The sequence below is a fragment of the Sinohyriopsis cumingii genome, chromosome 8 (genome assembly GCF_028554795.1).
Source record: "Sinohyriopsis cumingii isolate HCF-2022 chromosome 8, ASM2855479v2, whole genome shotgun sequence".
Taxonomy (NCBI): domain Eukaryota; kingdom Metazoa; phylum Mollusca; class Bivalvia; order Unionida; family Unionidae; genus Sinohyriopsis; species Sinohyriopsis cumingii.
The window spans coordinates 96,688,924-96,698,747 of NC_142968.1; the positions used below are offsets into that span (position 1 = coordinate 96,688,924).

Here is a 9,824-nt window from a genome sequence, read left to right on the forward strand (position 1 = left end):
TTTGCTCTTTTAAGAACCTTTCAGTTATTATTATCTTAAGGTCATTGGAAATAAGAAAAATAATTATCATGGCAAGAGGTCTTTGATTTGCCCTGTATGAGACCTCATTATATATATGGGGCCGCGAGTGTCCGACCGGTCTAAAGCCATCTGCGTGAGTTCGAGTCTAGGATTCGCCAATGTGGGTATGTGAGAAATTGTGCCGGTAGCTTCTCATGGGTCGGTGGTTCTTCCCGGGTTCTTCCTCCACCATTAATATTGGCCGTCATGCATAGCCTATCGTGTGCTGAAAAATGGCATTAAACCCAACAACAACAATATATATATATATATATATATATATATATATATATATATATATATATATATATATATATATAGAGAGAGAGAGAGAGAGAGAGAGAGAGAGAGAGAGAGAGAGAGGGTGGGGGGTTAAAAAATAAACTTTCCACAACTTGAAATATATCCAGTATTTGTGCACAAAATGGAAATATCACTTTCTTAGGTGGATCGTATAAATATTATTGATGACTTAAGGGAGCAGTAGGATTGAGATGACAGTGTGTTGCAGTAAATTACATTTATTGACAGTTTGTTGACTTTGGTCAAATCTGACCACAAAGCAAATCCGATGCAGCACATCGGGTTTATCCTTGTTGTCAAGGAAGTAAAGGGAAATAATTTCATAAAGACGCAAATGGTGTTGTGTAAAGTTTCCTTAGCAAACATTAATATCCGTGTCTGAAATGTTATACAGTTTCTATTTATTTGTTCTAGCTCACAATGACTTTGTTTCTGGATGTATAAATTCTGTATGAACACACAGTCAAGTGTTGCATAGCATGATGGGAAATATAATATTTCCCTATGTGAAAATACAGGAATGAAACAATAAGAAAATTATTTTGCTTTCAACGTTTCAGTATTTCACATTTAAGTATGTAATACATATCATGTTTCATTCATGTTACAGTAATATAAAGTGCTGTAGCAGTAATGACACTTTAATAGTTCAATTACTAGCATATAAGCAATGAACATAATACTTGAGCAGCTAAAAATGCATACGGGACAATCAAACTGAGCCGAGGCAGATAGTCTCACACTTAAACCAATTTAAGTGCGATTCTTTTCAAAATATACTGAATCTAACTCTGCTTTATATTTTCCAGATTATCGTCCAGTAATATACAAATATGGCAACCCAGAGATGATATATGCTTCGAGAGAAACATATTCACGTGCAAAAGAAACAATACCTCATTTTAATGTGGCCATTTAGTGTAAAGACAAATAAATTGTAACTGGAATATGGTTTTGGCTGCTATCTTTTTTATACAACATGCTACATATATCTATGTACTGGCAGCCTCCCTTAAGACGTGTAGCACTTTCAACAGAGCTCTATAAAAAAATGATCATATTCTACCAGCCATATCATCATTGTAGATTCATCACCAACAGTACAGTTTATGCTAAAATAAAGTTAATTTCTTGCTCTTTTTAACTGTTTGCTTGGTTTGTTGATGAAAATAGGTGAATGAACAGTACTTTGCATCTAATAAAGTCAGCTTCACTGCTGGGCACGATTCGGCCAGCTGAACGCCTCACATTGAAAGCATGAGATATCGAATTCTCTAGGGAAATTCCATTTAAACTCCAAAGTCACTGGGTCAACACCTAAAAATAGCACAACATTGTAGAGCAGAAAACAGCCTTTATTTTCATATAAGTTTGAAAAATATATGTTCAAATTAAATTTTCTTGGTAAGCTTTAAAATAAATAGGTTTATTTTTGTGGCAAAATATCTCATCCATTTTTAAAAAGTTAATAAAAACATTTAAAACAAAACAAAATATGCACACAAACTTAAAACATCTAAAATTATGTGACCTGAAGATCTCAATCTAGAATATATAAAAAGTAAGTTAAAATGTTGATAAATATTTTAACAATGTAATATATCTTAAGTTTCAAACTGTGGAAGAAAACAATTTCAATTTCCCAAATATTACACCGATACAGGTCTAATAAATTATTGGCTGTGCTGTCTTGCACGTTTAAAGAGATTGAAGGCTTCTACCGTATGTCTAGGTGGTTGATTAAAAAGGGCAAATTGAGAAAAAAGCCCTTGAGCATCAAGAGCAAGATGTCATCACCTACAAGTTTTTGATCCAGCTTAAAAGTAAATTCCTGTCACTTCTGATCAAATTCAAGAACTTTTTGAAAAGATTTGCTCAGCCTCATGTCAAGATGATTTTAGGCATACGGATTTGCAGAAGGAGGTACATCATGTGCTGAGAGCTGCTGCAGAAGCAAAGTTAGAATCTATTTCTAAATCGGATGTTTTGTCATTTCTTAACCGCAGTGCAACCCATGACTTGGAGAGACGTAATGTCGGACCTTTTCTCCAGCAGTTTAACTTGAAGTGGCATCACTTGCTCAGCCCTCATTTACTAAAGACATTACCATGTCCAACTCAGCCACCAATGGAACAATCATTGACTTGCTGAAATTTTTATTTGCAGCATACACAATTTCTTTACCTTTCTTTAAACATGATAATATATTTATTAGGTTGTTGAACGTCAGTTTACAGAGTTACCACCAGACATGCTAGGCAAGTAGCATGCAGTTCAGGATGAAGAGTATACACACAAACTTGCTCACTGTCAGCTGACCAACATGTTCGGGGAGCAGTGTTTTGGAGATTTGGACTTCAGTCTTTTCAAGCGCTGGAATCCTTGACCGAGGAAGAGGGAAACACTTGTTCCAGAAGTCTACATGACTGGCACAGTCTTTCAGAGCAAAACCATCGACACAATATACCACCTTTTCTTCATGCCTCGATGCAATGAGTCCCACATTTGCTGTAATGCTAGCATACATTTTACTTATTGAGCACACGATAACCTTATTGCATGTTATATTCTCCATTAGGAACAAACAACACCTCCCACTCCCATCCAGATTTCCATCTACAAAAACGTTTACATGTGTGAACCAAATATCGGTATGTCCTACATTTTAACAATGCCAATATATAGAAAGAAGTTTAGAGTTTTGAAATAAATACCGGATCCTATGTGGTTTTACATGGATTACATTCTAGTTTGGTAACGTATAAGCGAGAAAAACGAAAACCTGACTTGACATAAATATCAGATATGAACGAAAATCAAACCTGTGCCAAATATTGTTGCAGACTATCCAGATTACCATGTGGCCCGATATAATCGTTTCAAAATCAAACCGATGGTGTATATTGTTGCAGACTATCAAGTTTACCATGTGGCCCAATATAAGCTTTCAAAATCAAATCAACTCACAAAGATTCTCGAGACGGAAAGACAATGCTTCCTGACAGCACCACTTCTAAGTCTTACAGGGTACAAAAACTCTAGAAGTGGATATCAACAAAGTGTATACCAGGAATTAAGATCTCCATCCACTGAAAAGTAGCATGTATAAAGGTATGCAAGACGAAATGACTTGTGTAAATAAAATCGCTTAAAAAGCTTTACGTTTTTAAAAATTGCTGACAATAAAAAATGTTTAGATAACTCAATACTTGTTTTGTGGTTCTTGCCAGATAAATATATAATTTGAAAGATAATGACATTTTAGTGTAATTAAACTATATATAGTAATCATAAAATAAATAATAAATTAAAGGACTAACAAAATAATTTAGCTTATTGACTTTGAACAATTTTGACTTTCACTTATTAATTTATCCCAGTGACTATTACACTTCGATCATTCAGTAGCAGGAAACATGTACTGCCCCCTCCCAACAACACCACACACCACCCGCAGAAAATTTCAAGATTTTCATTTCTTTTGTGGCATTTCCGTAGTAAAATAATATTGTTTCTCACTTCATTTAACCAGTAACCAAAGTTATTCTTTTCAGCGATATTAGCATTTCTGTTGTCAATTGGATTGTTGAGAAAGGCCGTAGGCCGTGAAATAAGTTTCCTTTGGTACTCAAAATTGAAACAGCCAAGATTAAGTATTTGTTTTACATTTTGACATTGTGTACGTAAAAGCAATAGCAGTGTTTGATGTTGTACAGTAAATCGTATTAATATTTTACTTTGTTCATCCCACATTATATTTATGCATAAGAGTTTCGTTATTTATTATATCAAACAGTTAATTCGTTAAGCAAGGAAAGCTAGATTATACGTTTATTCACACGGTGTAAGTAATTTGTCTGGAAAAAGTGATATAATATTACATAGTTGATTAGTCACTCACTAGACGAAACTGTAATGGTCTTGCAACGTCCTCAATATCCATGTCTAATGATGGATATATTGACGTGTAAAAGACAGTTATAAAAATCAAGATAAGTGCCACTGTAAGGACAGAGTTCAGTGCTGCATGGTAAACATATTTACAAATATTTTTCTCTTGTTTTTTTGCTGTGAAGATTGTCTAATGGTCAAAATAATGGTAGCTATTATCTGGATGAAGTTGCAGTATTTCAGGGACAGGATTGCAAGATATTGATAAAGTAACTAACAAAACTAATTAAAAAAAAATGAAAAGTAAATCAAGTCCATCTCTTGTATTTAATAATTTATAAAGCAATGATACGAAAGAGACATAGATCATTACAAACAATACATAACGAAATAAGCAGACGAAAACAGAGTACATGTAAATGAACACATTAGACAAAGACGTCACAATAATAAACAGCTCTATCGGCCGAAAAGAATTTCCAAGAAATCGGGATAAGATCATTTCTTCGGTTTAACTGCTCAGTCATGAAATCATGGCTGGTACCTTTCAGCGATAAAAAGACCTTTATAGAATGAACAAATTGGATATCAGATTGGTACCTTTACATTATGGACCAACTGACCAACTATACGTCATAAAAGGATTTTTGATGAAAATATGATGTTGGTAAAACCATCCAATCAGTAGTAGTAGAGATAACATGATGTGCAAGATGGACTACATTGAGGCAGTGTTGGATGCCTGAGCGCCAACATATTCATTTAGGCCCAACGAAGAGGACATTTTTCCCTGGTAGAGGCTCGCCATTCATCTGGGATATTGACAGATTGCCAAATTACAGGTTTTGTAAGGTTCTGGATGTGGAAAGAAAAATCCAAAAAAGATGAAAAAAAATTGTTTTATGAGAATTCAGTGTTATAATTTTAGCGGCAAATAAGTAGTCGTTATATTGTTTGAGATGGGTGACACGCGGTGTTGCAACTGCGATTCCAACTTTGTCCTTCTCTTACTAACCGCTTGTGTACAGAAACACATAGCCGTCGGTTTAATTAAATCTACTCTAATAAAACGATAGGATTTGGCAAAGATTAATTATTATTTGGAGCCATTTTGATAACCACTGCGGTGATTTTAGTAATATAGAAATTTTCAATATATGCAAGACCGATTCTCGCTGCATTTTAATGATGCCAAATTCGTATCCCAAAAGGTGGAATGAAGTTTAGTTTGCTTTTGTATTTGTGGACTAAAGTAGATGGATTAGAAGATAGTTTAGTAGCATATTAAATAAAGATGGAGAAAAAATTATGTACGAGGATTCTTAAAACTAGTTTAAATTAAGTGAAAGTGGTTCATTATACCGCACCGTACTTCCATGCAAATGGCGACGTTTTCGACAAGATACCTGAAATATATATATATATATATATATATATATATATATATATATATATATATATATATATATATATATGGACAGCTCAGTCACTAGATCTCTAGGATGCCATCTCCTGCAATGGTCTTTCATTCTGTACTTCACATTTCTGGACACCACATAATTGCAGTGTTCACACGGTTTTTTTCTCTCACCATGGTGATATCGGTGGTGTCTATGGAGAAGCTGTCAGTTGACAAAGGACACGCCACACCACACTCAACACACTGGACAAGCATTATGAAAAGTGTCGGTTGAGAGAGAGACAATGAAAAGCCCTTCAATCCTAGGACATTTTAAAAACTACAATATAGCGCGCAATCATTTCAGCAATAACCTTTTCATTTTTATGTATAAGAATGAAATAAACTCAATAAAGTAAAACCACCATACGCAAAAAGTTTTTCATTGACTTACATGTTGTTGCTTGTTTGATTAAGCATTACTTTGCCATTTCTGTCATAATTATACAAAATGAGTGCTATTCAAAATACCGAAATATTTTTTGATCAAGAGAACCAAACTGAACCCACAATACACTGGACAGAACTGCCCATACCCTACTTAAAATATATCAAACTGTATCGTATAAAAATGCTAATCTGTCAATCAGCCTCCACTATGTCAACATCAAAGCACTCAGTAGTGAGAGTCTTCGCTTCCATGAGTTTCATTTGCTTGTCCTGGACATTCACTCAGGTGACTGTGAATATGACAATTACCAACTAACCTCAGCACAAACATCTGAGAGCATTTGTCGACTAATGCTTCAGAAAACAGATAAGTACATTAATGCCGACTACCGATAAAGAGTCCCGTTCATTCCACAAATAGAATTCACACGAATACCAGGGCTTACATACCTTATATCTGTGTCAGGCTCAAAAATATTAGAGGCTTCTACCAACCACGGGGTTCCTGCCACAGAATTACTTCAATCTTTCATGATGGACACATTTTGGTACAGCTTTAGGGTAGTTTTGTATTTATAAACAAAATCAGACACCACATCAGTTACGTGTAATGAGCCTTTTAGAGTTGTTTGCAGTTTTGGACAACGACCTTTCGTTTTTGTTTTTGTGTGTAGCTAAACAATGTTTCCTATTTTATACTGTCTTGCCTGTATCTTATGATCATATTATCTCTTCTGTCAGTTGCTTGCTTCCATCATATGATTACTTGCCTTTTCATGAATTTCCCACATTTGGGTAAGTAGCTTATTAATATGCTAATTTTCTGGGTTGTCAACAGCTTGTTGTTTCACTTTTATGGGAGGTCAGCAAGTAGTTGAACTTTTCGTCCCATCATCATTATATTCGGAGTTTGACCCGTGCTTTCATGCATGGATAATCTGTACGCAAGCATATCTAATTGAAGATGGCCATCCCAGTCTCGTTGATCATGTGTAATATATTTGCTTAATATATCTTCATTGGTGCGGTTAAACTTTTCACCTAGACCGTCATTTTGAGGATTAAAGGCTGTTGTCTTGGGTTTGTCTGTTTCCTGTCTCGAGCAGAATTCGCCGCTAAACAGCTTTAATATCATCTGACCACTCAGTGTATAGTTGTTGTGGTAGCCCGAAAAGAACAAATAAATTCTTCCACAAACAGATGAGCTATTAGTAGTAAGGTGGGGCACTATACGTACAATGGAAATTAGCATTACGGAGACCCCTGGGTGAATATACGTACAATGGAAATTTAACATGGCGAAAAATCGTGGTTAATATACGTACAAGGGGAATTAACATGGGAAAAAATTGTGGGCCGATATACGTACAAGGGGAATTTAACATGGGAATAGAGTTTGGGGGTTGTTTAGGGACAAAGGGGAATTGAATATGGGATTTTTTTTTTTTTAAAAAAATTTTTAAAAAAGGGGTAGGCAATGGAAAGGCTATCTCTTTTCGAGAAATATGGCTGGCCCTGAAAAGGGCCTTTGGGTTTATGTTAATGTATTCATTAACATAAATGGTACCGCATTGGTCTTCTTCTTGTCCTTAGGCTACGTCTCACTGTTGGTCCGTAAATCAGCACTCTTTTCAGGCATCCTTGTCTTTCAACGTAGATCCTACGTATCCACAGGCTGGTGTTTGTCCTGTGGACAACGGTCCACTTGGATCGGACATACATGAGCATGTCCGTCCGGAACATCATGGAAGACACAAGCGTAGAAGATTGCACATCGGTCCACATCTTGAAGCGACGAGAACAAGTGAATCAATGCAGTGAACTGCGCTTATTTATAGGTACAGGAAGGATTGAAACGGATTGAATTCATTCACCAATCCGAACACGTGTTACAAAATTCAGTCAGCTCGCATCCAATCCGAAGAGAGCAGTATGTGACGTCACGTGGTCTATATAGATTCGTTAGCGCTTGTGTGCAGTCAATCTATGCGACAGTGATTCAACATGACGGAAACTCAGAAAACGATCCATTGGGGTGCACCAGCAGGGGAGACTGCCCAAGGGAACCCGGACTTACTTTCAGAAGAGGTACATTGGGATTTTGTGGATTTTCTTACCTCGCAAGAATTTGTTCCGGAACCTTCGTTACCTTCTTCATTACCGCAAGTGGAGAATTTTAGACAGAGACAGAAAGAAGAATTGGAAAAATTTATGCAACGACAAAAGGAAGCGGAACAAGCTTTTCTCCTACAGCAACAGCAACAGCAACAAGAAGAGGTAAGAAAAAAACAACAGCAACAACAGCAAGAAGAAGTAGCAGCAAAGAAACAAGAGGGTGAAAATCAAACGGCTACGGTACTGTTGGACATTTTAGCGGAGTTAAGAAGTCTGAAACAAATGTATCAGACTTCTTTATCACGACCGAAGAGAATACGACCTTCCCGAGCTAAACACGCCAACCCTGTGACTAAGCCTGTCGTACCACCCTTAGTGATTTCAACCCAATCATCAGAAGTAGGCCTTGGCCGTGGCAAAGGCTTAAGGCAGTTAAAGTTGATTGGTTAAACTCACCCCTACACCAAAATAAAAAGGCCCTTTTCAGGGCCACCCACATTTCTCGAAAAGAAATACAATTTCAATTTGCCAATAACTCAAAAATAAACCCCACCCATTTTACCCTTATAGTACGTGTCTGTGTATGAGTGCGTGAGTGTAGCTTCTTATTTTAAAATCAAAACTCAAAGACACTTACCTTATATCATTCATGTATTCTTTTATCCATTTTTTTACAATCCAATTCACAATTCACCACAGAACACTTTAATTAAAAGTTCATTGACTTCTTCTTTCTCCTTGTTTAGTCTCTCTGTTTTTTGAATTTCTTCACCGTTTTTTCCTCATTTTCTTCCCTTCTTCTTTTCTTCTCCTGTTTCTTTGCTTCTTTTAAATAGAATTGTCTTCTTTCTTCCTCTTCTTCCTCTGAAGAATCCCTCTCTTCTTCCGAAGAATCCCTCTCTTCTTCTGAAGAATCCTTCTTTTCTTCTGACTCCTCTTGCTTCTTTTTTGGGCAATCTGGAGACCAATGTCCTTTTTCTTTACAATAATAACAGGTATCTTGACTTTTGTCTCTTTTAGTCCCTGTTTTTGTTCTTTTTTGACGGTCTGGACACTCTGAAGACCAATGCCCTTTCTTCTGACAGATATAGCAAGTATCTTGACTTTTATCTCGAAAGGAAGGAGAGTAGTCCGTCGGCTGGTCTGAAGAGAATTTTCTAATGACCCCTCGCAAAGCTCTGACGAAACGTTCCATCTGGGTAGTCTCTTCCATCGTTGTGCTCGGCTTGAGAGTGAAATGAATAGTGAAAGGACAATACACACACCCTTTTTATATACGCTGGTTTGCCAAGACTATAAATTAGTCTATGGTGTTTAAACTTGAGTCATTTGACGTTTTGCACTCAAGATGAAACGATCCCATTCATTCGAGAAGAAAGAAGAAGAAGAAGAAAGTAAGAGGCAGAAACGTGATCTATCGCCTCGTACCAGGGCTGAAATCTTGGCACAAATTCATGCCAGTGATTTTGAAGAGGACATGAGTGAACCAGAATTTGAAACCTCTAAACCAAGTTCGTCACCCTTAGTCAACCCTGAAAAATACTATTCCATTCGAGAGACGGAAAAGCGCTCCTCTAGAAAATTTAGAACCACGGCTTACACCTAC

The 9,824-nt window shown here is 36.4% G+C and overlaps 1 protein-coding gene across 2 annotated transcripts in view; it reads left to right on the forward strand.

Annotated features, from left to right (window-relative positions):
- Positions 1-1,503, forward strand: part of LOC149794193 (matrix-remodeling-associated protein 5-like) — a 102,331-nt gene extending 100,828 nt beyond the window's left edge. For both annotated transcript variants that reach the window (XM_089968303.1, XM_089968304.1), the window contains one exon: positions 1,173-1,503. The gene's annotated coding sequence lies outside the window, so the exon portion shown is untranslated. The remainder of the gene's footprint in view (positions 1-1,172) is intronic.
- The last annotated feature ends 8,321 nt before the right edge of the window (positions 1,504-9,824 follow it).